We start from the raw sequence: 23,302 nt of genomic DNA, 5'->3' as shown, positions 1-23,302 counted from the left end.
TTAGCTTTGCACAAAAAACAAAGATCCTCCAAACATCGTCTACTTTTTACTCTCTTAATAACAGTACATTTCAGAGCCTGAATATTTTTACTGTTGAAACAGTACTTCAACTTTTACTGGAGTATTTTTAACAGTAGTATTTGTACTTGTACTTAAGTACAGAATTTCTGCACTTTTGCCAACTCTGGTCAGAGACATATAACTAAAGCCATACTGAGTCGGACGTAGCACAGATTAATAATTTCTGGATGGAGTGGTGAGGAACCACGGCATCCTGATAACAGGTTACTGAAACAAGGAATACATGGCCAAGCAGTGATAATATGGAATTGATGCAGTGATCCGGAGGCTACAGCACATTGGGAATAACGGTGAACAGTATAGATATGATGAGCAAACCCTGGAAGAAGGGAGGAGTGCTATTGTACTTAATAATGCCCAAGCCCTGCAATTCTGCATCACCATGCATCTGCTGAGCTGATAATGAAGACTGTGGTCAAACTCATCCAGACCAGCTAAGACGGGACAGAACAACCTCATGTATGCCACAAGGGTACGACACCAGTAAACTACCAGCCGATTACCCTGCCTCTCTACAACATGTAGGGTCCTTTAGGGCATCACAGCAACCAACACAAGAATCCACACAAGGACAGGTCAGAAAGGCTTTGGAAATGACACCCAAAGGGTCAAAGCACCAGGTCCTGGATGATAGAACAGGACACCAGCACTCTAAGACCAGACAGACCAACCTTAGCACCACCTGGATTGACTACAAGAAAGCCGATGACTCACACATGGATACTGGAGTGCTTGGCACTGTACAAGACTAACAGTATGCTGATAACATTAATCAGGAACCCTGTGGGACTCTGGAAGACAACAATGGAGACAACTGGAAGACAATCGCAGAAGTCACTATCAGCTGCTGATTATACCAAGGCAATGCACTGTGCCCACTGGTGTCCTGCATAGCCTCAATCCCCTAAGCCAGCGGTCCCCAACCTTTTTTGTGCCACGGACCGGTTTATGCCCGACAATATTTTCACGAACCGGCCTTTAAGGTGTCGCGGATAAATACAACAAAATAAAACCAGTACTGGTACCAAAGAAAAGAAGATTTATTCATAACACATGGGAAAAGACCCAGGAAAACCGAGTTAACAATAAAAACGATAACAGAATAACGCTGAAAACCGATAAAAACCCTGAAAACCATACATTTCACACCTGAGCCTCAACTCTCGCGGCCCGGTACCAAACGACTCACGGGCCGGTACCAGTCCGAGGCCCGGGGGTTGGGGACCGCTGCCCTAAGCCAGCTCATAAAAACAGCTATGAATGTAGCTTCAGGAGCAGAGTGATCATGAGCCATCTCCTGTAGATGGATGGGGTCAAGCTGTATATCAGGAGTGAGCGAGACACGCTCTCACTGATCTAACTCCACAGGATCTACAAAACGAGCTATAGATCGTGCTATAGATGTCGTCTAAACTGGATGAGTGTGGCTGAATGGTTGCAAAAAGAAGGAAGGTGATGTTGTCTGAAGGAAGCAAGCAACGATTTGTAACTTTCCACAAGTACTTATTTAATTTCAAATATCAAAAATAAAAGCGCCAGCTTTAGCACACATTACGGGAGAGCACACTAGTCCGCGTACCGCGTTTGGAGGTGGGAACATCATGGTGTTTTGCTGTTTTTACGGCACTGGCATGCTTCATATACTTGAAGGAAGGATGAATGGAAGAATATACAGCGACAATCTTGATAAAAATCTGCTGCTATCCACCAGTATGATGCTAGAATGGCCCAGTCAATCATCTGACCTGACTCCAACTGAAAATCTATGGAAAGAGCTAAAGATCAGAGTTCATAGAAGGGCCCCACAGAACCTTCAGGGTTTGAAGACTGTTTGTGTGGAAGAATGAGCAATGCATGCAACTAGTTTCTCCACTTGAAGTTTTCATCACCAACAAAGGCTTTTAAATGAAGTATTAAATACATTTATTGTCTGTTCAATACTTCAATAGTGTTCAATACTCAGCTGTAAGACAGCCTGTTTCAGTTGTTTTCAATAAATTGCAGGCTCAAAAAAATATTTTGTCTCACTCCCATTTCTTCTTGTTTCATGCTGAAGCTCTACTTAGAACCTTGTTAAGATCCAACCATGCAAAATATGATTTTGTTGACATTTTTTAAGCGGTCTTAAACCTTTGATCAGGACTGTATGCTGGTGAAAATAAAGCTGAAGTGGCACAGGATGAACTCAACAGTGCAATGGATCATCATTCTCAATTTTGTCCAAGCAGTGAGCACATGCAGTTCTGCAGCTTGAACCCAGTTATTCATAATCCATGCTGTCTTTCAGTTAGCGGGACGAGCGGTTGGCGTATTGTGATATGGAAATAAGAGGAGCTGATCAAAGCTCCCCTTCCTTGGATGAGCTTCTCGTTTGTCTCTCCAAGGACTTCCAGCCTGCCAGCCAGTACAGCTCCTAATACAGATGTCTCAGTGCTCATGGCCAACCACCCATCATCATTAAAATTTCATACTGACACACAGACAGATTCCTGCAAGCTCTACAGACTCCACTGTATCCACCTGTGTGACTCCTTCTCACCTGCCCTGCTGTAACTGGCTTAATGGACTTGTGTGAGGAGAGATCCAAGTGTGTTCAATGTTTTCAATGTCATCATTAAAGATCAGCAAGTTATATTACAGTCATTTCCTCTAGGTCTTCAACCATCCATATTTTCTATATATTTTGCCAGGAAAATGGGAAATAAGTATAGCGTTTTTTAGAAAAGTAGTTTTTTATCCAAACAAGCTTGAAAGTCACCTTTATTATTCAACTAATCATGAACTCTCTAAGGCAAACGTTTTTGTAATTTATTCTAGTAGTCTTCAGGAATAGTTCTCCAGGCTTTTCAAAGGACAATCCAAAGCTTTTCTGATCCATCGAGTTTGATGCATTTTGTTCTGTTCTCTGTCAAATTGTTTCAATGACCTTGAGGTGTGCGGTATGGTGAGGCCCATCCATGACTGATTGTTCCATTGTGTGGATATACTTTTATCATCTTGTTGGTCCAAAAATATAATTTTAAGCATGGCGTTTTTATATATTTAACTAAAGAAATGCAAACAAATTATCGGTTCTACAAGAGGCTTTTGCTAAGAAAGTGCATATGGACATAATCTATACAATGTATTCTTTGCCACCTTTTCTGTTATGTGGAGACACGATAGCTGAACCAGTTAGATGCCATTGTTTGAGTGATTTATAGGTCAGTGTCAAGTGGCTTAACAAGCAAACAAAAAAGGTTTCTCTGAAAATGGTCAGACACAAGGAAAGGATTGAAAATGAATGGAAGTGCAGCCAATATTCAAAGAACACCTTTGAAAGGCCTTTAGAGAACCCGTGAAGCTATTACTCAACATAACAAAACAAAAACAAGGACATCTGGATCCTTATAAGCGAAACACTGAGGAAAACCTTTGCAGGAGACCAGATGATTTTCTTTCCAAACTCCTTAGAGTACGAAGACCTGGATGACTGAGAACCTACACGGACATGTTCCTGTATCTCCTGTACTTCCCAACTTCTTTCAGCAGTACTTTACTGCACTTCCTCGTTTCACCTCAATACACACACACACACACACACACACACACACACACACACACACACACAAACTAGGGCAAAGGTCAATCATTCCATTACACAGGTTATTTTTCCTCATTCATTATACTTATTAGATTTATGCATAATTAACTATTAGCAGAATCACACATAGATATATTCTATTATAGCACTCTATTACTTGAACCATAAAAGGGCTGGATATGAAGTCTTTTATTCCACTTCTGAGTGGAATCGGGGGATCTCGTTCTCCTTGACAATAAGATAAGGTCTTCTTTATTTTATTGATTTAGAATGTTTGTAAATTCTTTATAAACATGCTACACACTTTAGCTTTAAATAATCTGTCAAATAATGAAAGTCATAGTTGTTTATTAGTAACATAGTAGCAGCTTAAAAGTCAGTAATAAATATAAGAGGATCGGCATTTTCAGATGCTGCTGATCATTTATCAACTTTAACACTTCCTCAGCCTTGATGCTTTCACCCCCCACCCACCCCACCCCCCTTCAAAAACCCAAATCAAAACAAAAAAGATACTCCTGCCTTGATTAACAGTTAATGGAGAAGTTAAGACGCATGGCAACTCACTGCTCCAGGCAGTGATACCAGGACGAAAATGCATCAAGACATTTATTCCATCTTCTTCCCTATTGTTATTCAGTCATAGCAGGAATGAGCAGGTGGTGCCTTCTGTCCTTTTGTCATTCAGCTGCAGTGCCAGGATCGAGGGGAAAACGAATGATGCAATAGTGTCAAAGCTAAATTGGTGACATCTGCTAAAATGATACGCCCTGTCAAAGCAACAACTGGAAACAACAGATTTTTCCTGTTTTTCAGAACAAAGTTGACAGAAATGATGGAATACAGGAAGAGCAAGGTTAAACAGAAAAGAAAGCCCCGTTTCATTTTTTTCCCTTCTCATGCTTTATACATTACATCGTATATTTGATGTTGCTCTGCTCAGGAGACACTTAAGAAATTAACACAATATTTAAAAAGACAGTTTTGTCAGGTGTAAAGCGGGAAGGCTGACACATTTGAATGTTGTAGCTGGCTTCATAGATCACAAATCAGTGTCAGGATGTCGGTGTACTGTGTGCACACATATGACAGTCTGTGCTGGTCCTCTTCTGACTGGATGAGCTGTTTTGGTGTTTTGGGTGGCTTCGACATGCAACTGCTGATTGGTCCCCACTGTCGACTGACCATTTCAACAGCCTACAAATCCTTAGTGTTAACCATGTGTGTTTCTTCTAGCCTAGGTTTTGTACATTGTGTTTTCTAAATAGCTTTGTCAATTTGTAAATCTCGCTGAAACAGAAGGGGTGAACTGCTAATTTTTTTCTGTACAGTTTTCTCTGGTTTATTAAGAGAGGGAGTTCGGGTTAGCACTTGTGTTTTGTTTGGTTTTGTTTCAGGGTTTAGACAGCATGTGGTTGGAATAGATTGCGTTAGTTCAGCCTAGAGTTTATGCTTTTAGTTTTTGGTGTTACTGGAGCAGCACCAAACCTCACCTTGAGTTCTGAATTTGCGACTGGTCTTCTTGTTTTGGGGACAGCGAGGAGCCTCTTTTTAACCCTCATTTTGTGCTCCCATACCCCTAGACCGCAGTATAACAGCTAGCCTAAGCTTACATATACAGTGGCTTGCAAAAGTATTCGGCCCCCTTGAACTTTCCCACATTTTGTCACATTACAGCCACAAACATGAATCAATGTTATTGGAATTCCAGGTGAAAGACCAATACGAAGTGGTGTACACGTGAGAAGTGGAACGAAAATCATACATGATTCCAAACATTTTTTTACAAATAAATAACTGCAAAGTGGGGTGTGCGTAATTATTCAGCCCCCTGAGTCAATACTTTGTAGAACCACCTTTTGCTGCAGTTACAGCTGCCAGTCTTTTAGGGTATGTCTCTACCAGCTTTGCACATCTACAGACTGAAATCCTTGCCCATTCTTCTTTGCAGAACAGCTCCAGCTCAGTCAGATTAGATGGACAGCGTTTGTGAACAGCAGTTTTCAGATCTTGCCACAGATTCTGGATTGGATTTAGATCTGGACTTTGACTGGGCCATTCTAACACATGGATATGTTTTGTTTTAAACCGTTCCATTGTTGCCCTGGCTTTATGTTTAGGGTCGTTGTCCTGCTGGAAGGTGAACCTCCGCCCCAGTCTCAAGTCTTTTGCAGACTCCAAGAGGTTTTCTTCCAAGATTGCCCTGTATTTGGCTCCATCCATCTTCCCATCAACTCTGACCAGCTTCCCTGTCCCTGCTGAAGAGAAGCACCCCCAGAGCATGATGCTGCCACCACCATGTTTGACAGTGGGGATGGTGTGTTCAGAGTGATGTGCAGTGTTAGTTTCCCGCCACACATAGCCTTTTGCATTTTGGTCTCATCTGACCAGAGCACCTTCTTCCACATGTTTGCTGTGTCCCCCACATGGCTTGTGGCAAACTGCAAACGGGACTTCTTATGGTTTTCTGTTAACAATGGCTTTCTTCTTGCCACTCTTCCATAAAGGCCAACTTTGTGCAGTGCACGACTAATAGTTGTCCTATGGACAGATTCCCCCACCTGAGCTGTAGATCTCTGCAGCTCGTCCAGAGTCACCATGGGCCTCTTGGCTGCATTTCTGATCAGCGCTCTCCTTGTTCGGCCTGTGAGTTTAGGTGGACGGCCTTGTCTTGGTAGGTTTACAGTTGTGCCATACTCCTTCCATTTCTGAATGATGGCTTGAACAGTGCTCCGTGGGATGTTCAAGGCTTGGGAAATCTTTTTGTAGCCTAAGCCTGCTTTAAATTTCTCAATAACTTTATCCCTGACCTGTCTGGTGTGTTCTTTGGACTTCATGGTGTTGTTGCTCCCAATATTCTCTTAGACAACCTCTGAGGCCGTCACAGAGCAGCTGTATTTGTACTGACATTAGATTACACACAGGTGCACTCTATTTAGTCATTAGCACTCATCAGGCCATGTCTATGGGCACCTGACTGCACTCAGACCAAAGGGGGCTGAATAATTACGCACACCCCACTTTGCAGTTATTTATTTGTAAAAAATGTTTGGAATCATGTATGATTTTCGTTCCACTTCTCACGTGTACACCACTTTGTATTGGTCTTTCACCTGGAATTCCAATAACATTGATTCATGTTTGTGGCTGTAATGTGACAAAATGTGGAAAAGTTCAAGGGGGCCGAATACTTTTGCAAGCCACTGTATCCCACAAGATTGTATATCTCTCTTCTGTTTGCTATTTATTCCTGTTAAATAGCACTACTGGCACCTACAAAGGGCTATTCTATTCTGTTCATTTAAAATTCATTGTCATAAGGCAAAGAACCAAAATGAGAAAAGTTTTCCAAATATCACTCCCTTTCAACATGTAAATTAATCAGAACGGCAGCTATATTGAAATGTATTGATTTTTTCTCTCTCTCTTATTTTCTTTTCTAAATGTACCTGTATATTGTTTACATGTTTGAAATAAATTACCAATCAATCAATCAATCAATTTATGGACCTAACTCAATATCCCGCCCACTAACAGGCATCATGATGAAGAGATAATTAATGTTATTCACTCCACCTGTCAGTGTTCAAAATGCCTCACTGGTGTATATAATGGAACCTAACATTAGCTGTTAAACAATTGCTGATAATACTGTAAACCAGTGGGAAACTGTGAGAAGTTACATAATTAAGGTTCCAATCAGAGTATAGTGTCAGAGAAATACTACTTCCTACTACTTTCCTAATAAAGATAATAATGCATGGTTAGGCACTGAGAATGTTGTGCTGATAAACACTGCAAAGTACTCGACTGAAATCAAAGGAAGATCCAGCTCTTGATAACAAGATAATCAGCCTCCAATCCCTCTCCTCTTTGATTGCAACCCCAGGGCCTTGAGTCGGTCCAGGAGCACTCATTAAAAGCCTAACAGAGAGTCCAGAATGATCCTCGCATGATGATGATGAAACGTTTCCACTGAAAACGTCCAGATGAACAGAATCAACCTTTTTGGGTGTGGCTGATTTACCCATGAAACAATAAGAAAAACGTAGCCTCTATTTATAAAACTTCTATTAACACACTAGCAAACAAACAGTTTGATCATCTGTATATGTGTAGCGAGTAGTTTGACTGCTCGTAAGTACCATTATTAGTTTGTCTTTAACAATCCAACATGTTGCACGTCTATTTCATCCCATGTCTACTTGAAATGTGAATACCCAAAGTATATAATGACTGTGAAACTGTATTATTCTTCAGCACTATTGGAAAGCAATACAGTCCTGATAGATGTTTGAGTCTCTTCACAGAATTATCATTATTTTTATGGTCAAATTAGAACAAATATAATTAAACTGGCCTGCAAACAGTGGCCTGCTATATAAAACAGCTTTAACTGTTACAGTATTTGTAAATGGGCTATTGTAACTAGCTGTTCCATGTATAGTGGAAGTCTACACGCTTTCATTGACAGCCGTGGAGTTTCTTCAGGTCTATCAATGGCTGACGTCTCTGTTTCCAAGCTCCCTTTAGTGCAGCAGCTGCAGAGCTTAGATCCCACTAGAATATTATGAAACTGACCTAATTTTCAAGGCTTGCTGCAGGCAGTGAAATTGTGCCTTTTGTAGTTTTCATTTCAGCCTAAATAATTGATTCAACCCTCCTTCGCCTGTAATCTTTCATTTAGAATACCAGCCAGTGACAGACTCATGGTTTGTGCCATTATAAATTAAAATGGATAAATGTGTAATAACTGTTGTTTCAATCAAATTTTAAACTCATGTGACATGATTTAAATTTCCTGGAAAAAACATTTATAAGCCACATCTTAGTCATATTTATGCAGCTGCACTCATTTCTAGAAATGTGGGGGTTTAAAGTTTAAACTTTAAATGCAACAAAGATAATAAAGACTACTAACCTTTAGCCAAATGTGTCACTGGATATCTGACACATATTTGGTTCACTGTAAATTATGTACAACAAGAAGCATGCCTGCCCAAAAAGGGGCCTCCTGGCTCTCTTCCCCATATGGTTGATATACACAACACCTAGAGACTTCTCCAAAGTTTGTTTAATAACTCCAGTCAAGTGCTCATCCAGTGACCAGGGTCTGATGAAAGATTCAGAGTAAGATTGTGGAAACTACTATTGCTGCTGATGCTTCTACTGTGTATGCTCGTCTGATATGGACACGCTTTCTCTAAATACAGCTCATGCTTCAGCTGTCTGCAGCAAGAAACCCACAGACACAGCTAACAGGTGGATGTGAGTGTTCTGCTGACAGTCCCTCAGCTTTCCTTCCATCTCATTGAAACAACTTATCAGTGGAGAGAGGCCGGAGTGCCTCAAATGGATTTGACCAGTTGGAATGTAAACAACCATTTTAATATTACTTGAGAAGTCTCCTAGATGATGCTGATCTTAATGCAGACTGTCCAAGTATCAGAAAATAAGAATACATAGATTTAATATTATTCTTGATATAAATAAATGTTAAGGCTGAAACCAAGAGTGAAATAGCTGGTCCAATGTTTCCTTTGCTTTAACTGTATTTTCTCTCACATTTTGCTTTATTGTTCGTGACTCCTTTTACGCTGTGCCATGTCTAAATTTGCTGGTTGAAAGAGCTCTCTGTTTTTGCCATGTTGCTTTTTTCATGCTAAACTCTAAGAACCCAGAACGTGACACCTGAAACACAAAGGGAGAAGAGCTGATAACCTGACAAGAGACAAAGGGGAACTGTCACAATATAAACACAGCAGGGTGATTAGGGAAAGTAGAGATACATGGGAACACAGCTGGAACGAATACACATAACAAGATGGGGGAAGTGAACTGAACACACTGAACACGGGACAAGACTGTCAAAATAACACAGGAAGCACACTGAGACGTAAACTAAAACACAAGGCTTGACACTGAGAAACACATGGGAACAAGAAAAAGGGGGAGACATGGGAACAGTTAAGGGATATGAGACACGGAGAGAGAGAGACAAAGATGGAAACAAGAGATGCTGAGGGAAACTAAACCACCTCAACATTAACCTGAATCAATAAAGATAAACAATATCATCAGAAACATATAGACATAAGAAAACATAAGACATAAGGAGCAGGGATAGCTCACTAGGTAGAGTGGTTCGCCCCATAATCGGAAGGTCGGGGGTTCGACTCCACTGAACGGCTACCCTGAGTTACCCCTGAGCAAGGTACCGTCCCTACACACTGCTCCCCGGGCACTGCATTGGTGGCTGCCCACTGCTTCACTGGGTGAATGGGTTAAATGCAGAGGACTAATTTCCCTACGGGGACAAACACATACACATTAAAAAACTAAACGAGGAAACATAACTAATTATTCAAGGTCAAAACAACAAGTCCCAAAACACAAACACCGGCTCACAGAAACATATAGACATATCTTACTGCAGGACAGTAAGACAAACAAGCTAATGACAGTAAGGAATCAAGAGGAGTAGCGTACATGTGTTGTGTGTTTCACAGAGACACCACTAAGGGAAAACACTACAAATCCCATTATTACCATCAATGCAATAGTTCAGGCAAAGAGGGATAAATGCAACACATTCAGCAGTGCAAAAACAGTCATACAATTAAAATCCTAAAGGTAAAAAAGTGTTTAAATTAAAAGTACACATTGTATCTCATTTCAGAATCCTAAATTATAATTATTGCTTCAACACAAGCAGGAGCTAATCTTGTATAAAAACAATCATTTGTATGTTGAAAATAGTTATAAAGTGTCATTATTGCTGCATCTCTGATGTGTTTTATAGTTTCTGCATAAGCTCTTTCATTTTCTTCTCTTTTTAATGTTCTGAGTTTTGTGAGTTTTCACGTGGCATCCTGGTTGTTGTCCCCTTTTCCTCCCTCCACTAACCAAAGAAGTCTGTGGCATGATCCACTCTTCAGCAGTGTTCTCTTGTAGTCGTGTGGAGGCTGTGTACAGGCAGGAGTGGTGGTAAGGAGGATCCAAAGTGCGACTCACAGAGATGGAAGGTAAACTCAAACTTAGATTTATTGTAAACCAAAAACTAAGCTGAAAACTACAAAGCCAAACAGGCTGACAGGCAGAACACACAGCATAGCAGACAGTAGATCACGACACAGACAGATGAAAACATAGGGCTTAAATACACAGAGGGGGCAATCAGAGAATGAGAGAAAGGAGGGAAACACAGCTGGGACAAATCAGGGATGACGAGACAAAGGAAGCAAAACCAGACGCATTAACATGAGACACGGACTTTCAAAGTAAAACAGGAAACATAACACAGAGCTGCAGACTTGACACGGGGATACAGCAGACAGAGGAGACAGCAACTATGGAACACAGAACAGAAATCAGAAGGCACAACTCTGACAAAGAAACCAAAAGACTAGAAATGATAAATAAAGGCAAAAATCAAAGTACAATAATAATGGAAACTCAAAACTCTGGGTCAACGACCCAGGCACCCTAACACTTGTTTATGTTTACAATGTCTACAATCTTGAGTAATTGCTATAATACAATTTCCATACAAAGATTCATATATTTTTGTAGATTTCACTTTTATTTCACTGTGCAAGAACATTTCTTTTGGCACATTTGGCACACATCTTGAGCCAACACAGCTAAAATTTGAGCCCATCAGTCTCAGGAATAAGATGCATTCATTTACTAAAGATACCAACTTACTGCTGGAGATTGGCTTCATGGTCATCAAGTTTAAATACAATGCTGTGCTTTAACAGGAATAATCAAAGAATTAAAAGTTTATTCTGAATTTGAATACTAAAGTCAAATACAGCAATGATTTGGGTGGGAGAGAAATGTAACCATCCATACCCATACTAGGGTATGGATCAACTGGATTAGACCCAGAGATTCAAGATTTAGTTCTTTTTGCTCTGGATTTTGTAGCAGTTAGACCATCTTGAAGGAAAGATTATTGTAACTGTGGTTTAAGTTATGTTCTTTGATTAGTTTTTCGTGGTTTTGTTGTATTTATAGTTCCTAGTTTTTAGTTTTCTGACAGATTGGGTGTATTTCTTTTGTCATGAGTTGGATCACTCACTCACTGAGGGAGTCAATACGAGCGGCGAAGTCCTTTATTATATTCACAGCAAACATGGATGTTAAAATCACCAACTATTAAAACACAGTTATATCCTAAGACTCCCCAGCAAGTTGGCAAAATCAAGATTAAAATCCTTAACACATTTTGGTGGTTGATGATTTTGGTGAAGTTTAGTTCCAAAAGCTGCACTTTGAATCTAGTTTAGAGGACAGGTGACAGTTGCCAACAACAAAATACTGAAGCTACCCGCCACCTTTACCAGTGATCCAGGAGAGCTAATAAATGAACAACCGCAGGGAAAGTGTTCCAAGAAAGACAGAGTGAAGACTTCCTGGCTTATTTGTCCAGTTAAACTTTTGCAGTTTAACTAGACAAAGACTCAGAAGTGTTTGGTGTTCAAAAACGAGTAAATCAGAGCCATCAGAGCAACACAAAGAAGAAAAATAAGAACAAACAGCAGACAGAGGAACTTAGAGAGACGGCTCGCCGTGCACACTGTCGCTGTCTTCAATAGAAAAGCAGGCAGCTGGACAGACCACTGACCTATGTCATTTAGAAGTTAAAGTGTCATTCTTAAGTTAATTGCTTTATTATTGCAAACAGATGGCAAATAACTGCCAACCTGATCGCACTCATTCACAGACTGAGAGAACACTGATTCCATCGTCTTCACAGGTCTGTGAGTGGTCACAGAGCTCCTCCCGGCCTTCAGCGCAAACTATTCAGAAGCAACAAGACTTCAAATTCAGGAATATTGGCTGTGCCCTAATCACCAACCAGTTTCCCCAAACAGGTTTACTGTTGCAGTGCAGATTGTTTTTTTCTAAGTAGACATTCCCAGTAAAGCCCAAAACATGGGTGAGTTATGCCCAGATGTAGCATTACTAAAGATTGATTTCATACATTTATTATAAAGATGAAAGCGAGAAACATTTGAATAATGAAAAACACATCTGGTAAAGTTCAGAATATTTTACTTTTCCACATATGGGGCAATTCACATATAAAACTTGTTCAAAACAGACTTAAAAATTTAAAAAAAAATAACAAATAAATACAGCAACATATAACAACTGGGCTGACCATTGCTGCCAAGTAAAGTACAACATCATAAACACACACAGTAAGTTCACAGTTTACATATCAATGTCTGGTTACCCAGTGTTTGTGTTCTTAGTTTAAGTTATACTCTTTGAATTATAGTTTTCTGTTTGTATTATATTTATAGTTCCTGGTTTCTAGCTTTCTGTGTTCTTGGTGAAGGTTTAATTCTGGCTGTTCCAGAACTCTCCATGTTTTGGATTTTAGCCAGTCTTACATGGATTTACTCTGGGTCATTGTCATCTTCAGTTTTCATTTTCTTAGAAATTGTCTCACGTGTTTCTCAAGCATCCTCTGATTTAAGGTAGAATATTTTCTGAACCACAGAATAACTGATTTCAAATGATTTTAAGACCTTTTTAAACTCTTATCAGGCTCATAAGCTGCTACAGCTGTCTGAAGCTATTTGATCTCACCGCTGTGTTCACCGTCAGGAGTAGGACAAACTAAATGTCTGAGGTTTAAGGCAATCCTCCCCCAAAATGCGTGACAATGAGTAACAATGTTCTAATGTTTTGCACCTGATGTGAAACGCCTCTGTGTGAATTTAGGTATTTTAAGTGGGAATGTCCTAATTTACGGTTTACCAGAAAAAACACGTTTTAAAGAATTACATTTTACGGAAAAGTCTTTTCTTCACTTTTGATTTATTTATGTACTGGAGTCCCCTAATATTGTGACATTTATATTAAATATCTATATGTCCAAATATGCTAAACTACATGTTTTCATAGGTTGTGCTAATTTTGTCACATGACTGTACGTGGTTAAGAGCCATGCTTACAGTTAAAGCTTTGTGCATGTCATCAAACAAGCACCTTTGGAATCATGGGGCCTTAAAAAAGCAGTGAGCATCAGTCAGTGTTCAATTTGAAAAAAAAAAAAACACCTGTTAAGCACAATTACAGACGACAGAGGCTCCAATGAGCGAATGGTGAGACACACAATGAACAGCTCTTCATTTCATGAGGGAGGGAGAGTGATGGTAGCCATAATGCCAGACACATTTTTCACCACAGTTCCATTTTCAGAGTAACCGTGCCATTAATAATACATTAGCTTTTTATGAAATGAGAACAACAGCACCAGGGCAGCTAAATTTCCCCACGATGCATGTTGATACACATAATGTACAACTCAGTCCATTTATAAAATCGTGGCCTAATCTACACTTCTGATGACTGAAGTCATCAATGGAGTTGCTGATGACATTAGTGTGAGAGTCGAGGTGTCAACCAGTCCAAGCATTAGCAGTGTGATGTAGGTGAGGAAGACATCCTCTCAACAGACCTTACTGGGTTGCAAATCTAATCCAATGTAACTTTACTTAGAGAGCACTTTAAAAACAACATAGTTGAAAGACAGCAATAAAATACAAAAACATATATTTAAGTATCAATGAAACATGAAAAGACTAAACATAATAACTGAAAATGATATTTACAATAAATAATAATAAAAAACCAAAAAGATTAAAGAGTGATTAAAACCGACAAGACACTAACTCTGGTACCAGTCTTGAAATGCAGAGGAGAAAAGGTGCATTTTTAAATGTGATTTGAAAACTTCAAATGTTGGGGCCGGCCTAGTTTGGAGGAGCAACTCCTTCCACAGTTAGGGGGTCACAACAGCAAAAGCTCGGGCCAGCAGTGTTTCAGTTTTGACATGAGAACAACAAGGAGTGAGTGGTCAGTTAATCTGACAGACCTCTTGGGTCTATATGTGCAGAAGGTCTGCCAGGTCATTTAAAACTTTAACAGCAAACAATTAAAACTTCAAATGACTTCTGAAATGGACAGTGTAAAGAGGCAAGATCAGTGAAATACGCTCATATTTATGTGTCCCTGTCAGCAGATGAGCAGCAGCATTCTGGACCATTTATAAGTGTGACTGTGAGGCCTTATCAGTAACAACATAAAGTCCCTTGCAGCACTCAAGACAAGTGGTCACAAATGCTTGGAACTGTCTCTCTCCAAGTCACTAAAAGAAACAAACGAAACAGCTAAAAAAGCTTTGGCAGTTTGTATTTATTTGTTTCTCCATTTTTGTCTTTAAGTATTCACCCCAAAGTTGATGAAAACTGATCTGACAAAAAATGCAAGAGAACCAAGTGAGGAGGTGGGACACCTGGACCAATAGAGAGAAGAGATAGCTCTTTATTGTCATTGCAGTCATACTTAGTACAACGAAATTGGAAACTGTCCCACGTCAGCACTACGCACAACACAACACAACACATTAACTTAACTTATTAAATAAAAAGAAATAAAAAAAATGAGTGTATGTTTTTATTGCACAATATTATCATTATTATTGTAATTAGACCCCCAAAAAGTCCAGGGAGGTAGCCAATCAGGTCAGCTGTTAGCATTGATTAGGGCTATTGCCCTGTTGTAAAAGCTGTCCTAGGCCTACATATAATAACCTCGGTTTTATTACCATTACAATGTAACAAATTTAAAGCCAGTCACTCTGATGTCTTTCAGGGATTCTAACACAGGCCTGAGAGGGCCAGGGTCACTGTGCATAAACCTTACTGTCATTCACATAAAAATGAAATGAGACATTGTGTTTTTTAAATAACTGATCCCAATGGGAAGGAAATAAATACTAAGAAGAAGTGGCCCAAGGATGGAACCTTGAATCACTCCACTTAGGAGGGAGGATGATGAACAAAAATGACCAAGAGAGACAGAAAACCCTTTGTCAGTCATGTACCAATTGAACATGGCAGTGCCTGTAATGCCAGCTTGGTTGAAATATCTTTTAAACTTTCAAAAGTGCAGACTGTGCTGTGGAAAGCTTTAAAACCTAACTGAAACACCTCAAACATGCTGTGAGTGTTTAAAAACAAAGACAGCACTACTAGTCTAAGACTGAAGAGCCAACAAAGGCATTATAGACAGGCAGGTACCGCTGCCTGTCTACAAGTTCCAGGTAGCTTGCCTGAGGTCAGGTTGATGTTTGTGAGCTTTTGAATATAAGGTCCAATAGTGACCCAGACTTGTTTATAACTGAGCAGAGAGGAGGGCCAGGTTAGAGTAACAATTTTCCCCAAAGATAGAGGCACAAGTTCAAACCCATGGTTCAAAACTGCAGAAGGAATGGTAATAATAGAAAGGTCTTAAGAAGGTCTAATAGCTAAAATCTTGTCGATAATGACTTTTTTTTAAATCCACATCCACACAGCAGCTTGTATACAGATATATTTGGTAAATGGACTGATTCTTATATAGCGCTTTTCTGCTCTCCCGGAGTACTCAAAGCGCTCTACACAACATGCCACATTCACCCAATCTCACAAGCACTTTATCTATACTCAGTGCTATCTAAGTACATTCGCACACATTCATACTCCGAAGGATGCATCGGAGAACTTGGGGTTAGTATCTTGCCCAAGGATACTTGGCATGCAGACTGGAGGAGCCAAGGATCGAACCACTAACCTTCCGATCAGTAGGTGACCTGCTCTACCTCCTGAGCTACAGCCACCCCTAAATTTGATTTAGATTTGGGAGAGTTTAGTTTCAAATAATAAATGAGACATGGGTTTAATTTACACACAGAATTGCAATGCAATTATTTCCAGACTACTACCAGAAATGATTAGTCCCCTGGTCAACCATGTGTCCTTTTTGTTTTCAGTTGTTTGTTTTACTCTCACACATATCTCCTGGGTAATCCTAGCCTGTTCTCTGGCAAATCTCTCCAGCTCGTCCAGATTTGATGGTCTTCTCACGTAGACCTTTGTCTTCAGTTTGTCCCAAAGATTTTCAGCAGGATTCAAATCAGGGCTTTGTGCAAGCCAGTCAGGAATGTTAACTTTGGCCTTCAGGAGGTAGCTCTTCACCAGGAGTTCTTTGGGTCACTGACATGTTTGAAGACAAAGCGATGACCCAGACCCAGTTTTGCAGCTGACTGCTTGAGGTTTTATTCCAGAATCTTCACAGATTCTTCTTTCTTCATGATTCTTTACACCTTGATGAGAATCCCAGCTCAGGAAACACTGAGGCATCCCCACAGCATAATACGTACACTATTGTGTTTCAGTGTGGGGACAGTATGCCTCTCCCTTCTTTCACCAAACATAAGCAGCATCGCTCCAAAGACCTCAAATGACACACTTCCAGTATTTATAATCTTTCTCCAGGTTGTCCTTAGAATACTTCAGTCTAGCTTAAATGTGTATCTTCTGCATCAGTGGAGTTTGCCCTTTATTGTGCAGAGTTGTAGTGATTGTCTTCTTTGAAACTACAAATCCCAACTTGACTAAGTCATTCACTTGACAATTGTTTTTTTTCTAGAATAATTCTGTTATTGTGTGCAAATAGAATTTATGCTTTCTCAAGAAAACTAGTATATTTAGAAATTCTCTGTTGGAAAATATTTTGTTCTGTTAAAAAAGCGCTTTGGAAAGAAGTTTAAACAGAAACAGCTATATGTTCACAAATTGTCATGTTAAAAATAGGTCAACAATATCAAAAACCAAATTGTGTGTCCATGTTCTTCTGTGGGACCAGTGATAGACTGCATAACACTAAAAGTATCGAGTAGATTTGAAAAGCCCCCTACCAGCGTCACACAGATTCAGCTTTTAAAATTCATGAGCTGAACTTGAGATGTGAAGAAATACTTTAACATTAATGTCTGATTTGCTTTAACAAAGACAAGACTAGTAGGAAATGCTGGGTTGAGCACAGCTGTTCACAAGACCTACTTCAATCTTCATTAAATGAACTCCACTGCTGCAAAGGCAGGGTGAGTGAAATCGGGAAAGTTGGATCTTCTCAGCTGACCCTGGTGTCAGTGGGTTCCAAGGAGCGCCAGGAAACATAAATGCCAGTGAAATGATGCAAATTTGGCTGCAGTGCCTTGGGAAACGGTTCTTTTACTCCTAGATAACACAGCAAGGCATGTTTTCAGCACTTACCCTGTCGCTTTAAGCTTTCTCCTAACAAACTAGAAACTTCATCAAAAAGCACATTTTAAGCTAATGTTAAAAGTAGAAAGGGTGACTGTCTCCCAAATTCAAAGTGGGAGCTGATTCTACAAGAGAGGGGCCTGAAAACTGAAGGCTCTACTTTTAAAACAATACGGCGACGATACTGTGAGATCCTTAAGATAAACTATGTTGCCAAAAGTATCCACCAAATCACTTTCATGAGCACACATCTACAAAATCAAGCATGCAGACTCCTTCAACAAACATTTATGAAAGAATGGGACGCTCTCACTGCATTCCTGCATGATACCATGACAGGATGCCACCTGTGCATCGAGCTGAGTTGTGAAATTTTCTCACAACTAAATATTCCACAGCCCTGTACTTTTTCTGTCCTGTTGCAAATAAAAGGAGAAAAACTGTCACATCGTGATTTCCATTATTTTCACAAGAAAAATCCAACATATTAAGAGTGAAGAGCAAAAGTAGCAGCTATTAGCTAACTACTGTTGTTTGCTTAGTACACCGGTTTGTACAAATTAACAAACTGTGGTATTTGAACCTTGGTAAAAGGAAACTTTTTTTTACAAAAAATATCAAAACATAGCAGTCATACTGCTTCAAGGTATTTCCCAATGTTTATGCCTTTTGTCACTTGCATTTCAAGTCTCAACCATCTGTAGGACAATTAAGCGGCATGACCAAAGTGAATTTTTTCTCAGAGCGTTGTGAGATTTGACAATCACACAGCTGCATCAACCCTTTGGTCTGGATTTTATTCTTTTTAAACCATTTTTTCCTCGATGTGTCAAGTGACAAAATGTTCCCAGGCACAGATGCTCATTAATACAAAAAATGAATATCTAAGGACACCTCAGAGGGATCGCAGAAAAGAAATCCTAGTTGTGGAACAGCAGAATATTTATGTGAACTTTGCTTTACCTCATATTGAACTTCATTTCACTCATTCACTCTTATATTCTGTTTCATATTTCTAATACAAGCAGCCATTCATTTCTTTGTAAGACCAGAATTACATTCTTTCATTTTTTTCAGCTAAGCACAACGTTCTGATTTACATATTGGCATGGTGGGTTTTTATTTAGCCATAAATAGTGCAGAGCTTTATCTCTGTAACACACATTTACACAATTTGTTCTCACTTTTTCCTCCATCTCCCAGGAATCTCTGTTTCCCTGTATCTCTTTCTTTGTTTCTATGTACACATGTTTATTGAACTTCAGTAGAGCTGAAATGTCTGACATTGCATCCGTGTTTTGAAAAAAGAGAAGTTGGTTTCTCTCACCTGCCAAAAAATGTTTTATAGCATCGTAAAATATTTGTGATGTGTGGTTTAGTCTATGGATTTTCTAGGTTATACTCATTTAGCTTAACAAATGCCTAAAACAGTTAATCGAATAACAAACAGATCGAAACAGAAAGCAATACTTAACACAGAAATGCAGTATTTTTGATCATACTGCCCACTGCTCTTTAATGTTAAGGACTGCACAAATTTGCACATAGTCACACTAAACTATATCAAGATTTATGTTTGACACAGCTGCTCCAGTTGAACATTTATCCACAATAATGGACGTGTATTTCAGCAGATATATGTTCAACCTCCAAAGACCTGTTAACAAATTTTAAGCTCTCTTTCTACGTGACTTACATCCATATTCCCCGGAACATAATAATAATAATAATAATAATAAATAATATTAATACATTTTAGTTATAGGCATCTGTCAAAATACAAGCAAATAAATAACAAAATCACAGTATGAATAAAATCACATCATAAAATTAAAATCAAACAGAATAGGCAAGCTTTACAAAATGTGTTTTAAGGCTGGCTTTAAAGAAGAGGGTCAGTGTTGTGAATGTCACTGTACTGTGAAGTGGCCACAAACCAGATTGTAATTGCTCAAATTGTCATGGTCCGGGTGAGCATCTAGTGTTTTTCCACCATTTTCCTATTTTCTCCGGTATCTGCCCAGTAGGCGGAGCCTCGATACTGCTCAGAAAATACTGCACAGAACAAGGAAAGAACAAAATATTGCACTGGGAATGGCAACAACGTAGTTAATAGCAGCGACAGTGTGATTGTATGGGAGACGTCTGCTCACACTCTTAGTTTGCATTAAAACCCTAACCTAACCCTAACCCTTTCTTGCTCTTGCTCTTGCTCTTGACGAAGGCGGTCGCACTTTTCTCCTCTCCTCCTCTCCCTTAGCTTCCCTGCTTAGCCTCTTGTGTCCTTGTCTAGTCTCGTGTTTTTTGTATTACTTTTCCCTGGAACACTCTCTCACAGTCTGTTCTCTAAAACCTAAAAGAGAATTATGGATTTGATCAACTGGTCTCTGAATGCAATTGACACCCCTTTCTCAACGAGAAGTTTGGGCTTGGGTGAGCCTGAGTGCTGAAGATATCTACCTGTTCGGAACCATGATAACAGGGTTCTTGCTGATCGGAGCTGGCTTGGCCCTGACTTACCGGAGAACTAAGGAAGCGGAACCGGCTGTTTAAACCCCCACAAGGCTGCCCGCTGGGATTGAAACGATGGGAAGAGGCGTGAGTTTCTCAAAATGGGCTCATTGAGTGCAGCACGGATAAGATCTTAGAAAGGCTTACGGCTGCCGTGAATACTCAGAATAAGATCTCTGAGTGCAGACTGGATTACATCTCGGAAGGGCTCGCTCGGCATCAGAGATGGGCAGTAACGCGCTACTTGTAACGCATTACTGTAATCTGATTACTTTTTTCAAGTAACGAGTAATGTAAGGAATTACTATTGCAAAAACGGTAATTAGATTACCGTTACTTTCACGTAGGAACGCTGCGTTACTGCGTTACTGAAACCGTGATTTTTTGCAAGAACGTCTCATGACAGTGACGTAAGCAAGTGCGACGTTCGTGACAACAGCTGTGTGCAGATCATAATATATCGAGTGCGGGAAAGAGTGTAGCATGCAGCGTTTAAAGCGTGGAAGTACTGACCTTATTTTGAGTTTGATTCCATAAAAAGTGACAAAAACATTAGCGTCCGTTGTGCGTGGGAAGAAAACTTCTTTTTACAGCGAAACAACCCCTAAACTTCCAAGCAAGCACCGAGTGTACTACGACGTAATGTGAAACTCACAGAGAAACTCGCGGATTCGGATCTTCCACTGACCGCTGCGGCACACCTGCACCAGGGTAAACCTCCGCCTACCCCACTCCTGCTTTACAGGTGAAAATAGAGCAACAGGACCGCTAGTCTTTGATTTTATTTATTTTCTGCTGTGTTTTACTTGCATCTATTTGAAAGAGTGAGTGTAAACACAAAAAATTATTTTATTTTATGTGCTGGAATGTGCAGAAAATAGGTTTAAATGTCAGAGAATGTTGCATATAATTTAATTTTTGCTTGATGCATAAAGTTAAAAGATTAAAACTAATAAAACAAGTTTTAAAAAGAGACGTTTCCATTTGATTACATTTTGTATGATGAATTATGCAGAAAAAGTAGAATTGGGCTGAAAGATCTATCGCTTTATCACCTATTCAGGTTGTAAATCGTGTTTTTAAAAAGTAACTAAGTAACTAAGTAATTAATTACTTTTGAAAATAAGTAATCAGTAAAGTAACGGGATTACTTTCGGGGGGAAGTAATCAGTAATTAGTAACTGATTACTTTTTTCAAGTAACTTGACCAACACTGCTCGGCATAACATCACTGAGCGTAAATTGGATGACATCTCGGGGAGGCACACTGTCGTGAGTTCTCAGAATCGGCTCTTTGGGCACAAGAATGACAACATCACAGAGCGCAAGTATGGCGAAGCTCGCGGCTCTCCAACGGGAGATTGAGAGACCAGTGTTGGACTGTAGAACTGCTTGGAAATTCATATGAGCTGTTCGCACTAAAGTAAAAAGCACCATCACTCATGCGGAGACCCCTTCAGCACCAGCTGCGGTCTCAAGGCTGGAGCTGAACAACAACACCCTGATAACGACTGTGTTTTGACTGTTCTTCCCATTCTATTCAAGGCCACCTGGGTTGGCTGGAAGACTGTTTACTTAGCCTGGCAGGGCGAAGGACACTGTCTCAGCTGAACTCTGGACACACACACACACACACAGAGACATATATACACATGCAGACATACACTCATCCCCCCTCCAAACGCCTTCGACGCTTATTCCCTTCCGATGCTGACAGTGGATCATGGAGACCAGCGCATAAGCTGCAGGCCCGGATGTACTGTCTAAATCGGCTGTCTCTCACCCTTTACCCACCCCTGTTGCTTGTCATGTGTTTCTTTGGTGTATTAAGAGTTTTTTCATGTGCTATGTGCAGAGGTGTTTTTTTTCTGTTCTCAAACTGATCTCCCTGTTGGAGCTCAGTCTGGGGGGAGTTATTTTTTTTTTCCTTATCTTTCCTCATGCGGTGCATTTTCCATTGTTATACCTCTCTGACCTGTCTTCCCCATGTGATGTTTTTGTGTAATGTATGTATGGTCGGAGGGTAAGATGGCGCCGCCATTGCATGCAATAGGTCGGCAGCCTTATGAAATTTCCCCTTGTGGGACTAATAAAGGTATATCTTATCATATCAAGTTCTGATATGATCTCGAGCTGGCAATTAAGTCCAGGGAGGGGAGTGGACAGCCGATCACCTTCTCTGCAGTTCTGATGACCCCCTGGAGTCTCTTCTTATTGGCTGTTGTGCAACCAGTGTACCACACGGAGATGGCGTGCACCAGCACGCTCTCGATTGTTGCTCGATAGAAGGACACTAGTAGGTCAGTCTGCAGCCTGTTCCATCTGAGAACCCTCAAAAAATGGAGGCGGTGCTGGGCTTTATTCACTAAGGCTGATGTGTTTGTTGTACAAGATTGGATACGTGGACACTTGGGTACCGAGGAACTTGAAGGTGGACACCCTTCCGACATAGTCACCTTTTATGGAGAGGAGAGGGGATCAGTTCTTGTTTTGTAGAAGTCCATGACCACTTCCTTTGTTTTCTTGGTGTTTAGGGTGAGGTTATTGTAGTCACACCATTCTGTCAGACGCTGGACCTCATCTCTGTAGGCGGTGTCATCATCGTTGGTGATGATGTCGTCTGCAAAGTTGATGATGATGTTGCAGGGTGCGTGGGGGTGCAGTCACTGGTGTCGATTATGTATAGGAGTGTACTCCGCACACATCCCTGTGATGAGCCAGTGCTGAGTGACAGGGTGGATGATCTCCGGTTGCCAACCTTGACTGATTGTGTTCGGTCAGTAAGAAAGTTTCTGATCCATACACATGTAGGGTCCAAGTTTACCAGATGGGATGATGATATTAAAAGCTGAGCTAAAATCAACGAAGAGCATCCTTACTGAAGTCCCAGGATTCTCCAGGTGATGCAGAGCGGAGTGGAAACTGCATCCTCAGTGGACCTGTTTGCCTTATAGGCAAACTGGTGGGGGTCGAAGCTGGGTGGGAGGCAGTCCTTTATGTGCTTTAAGACCAGCTT

General features: G+C 40.3%; 1 protein-coding gene across 1 annotated transcript in view; it reads right to left on the bottom strand.

Annotated features, from left to right (window-relative positions):
• Positions 1–23,302, bottom strand: part of LOC112843545 (uncharacterized) — an 85,207-nt gene that overhangs the window by 9,351 nt on the left and 52,554 nt on the right. The window lies entirely within an intron of this gene.

Source organism: Oreochromis niloticus, linkage group LG22 (genome assembly GCF_001858045.2).
Source record: "Oreochromis niloticus isolate F11D_XX linkage group LG22, O_niloticus_UMD_NMBU, whole genome shotgun sequence".
Taxonomy (NCBI): domain Eukaryota; kingdom Metazoa; phylum Chordata; class Actinopteri; order Cichliformes; family Cichlidae; genus Oreochromis; species Oreochromis niloticus.
The sequence above is the reverse complement of the archived record's forward strand: the minus strand, read 5'-3'. Positions and strand labels throughout refer to the sequence as shown.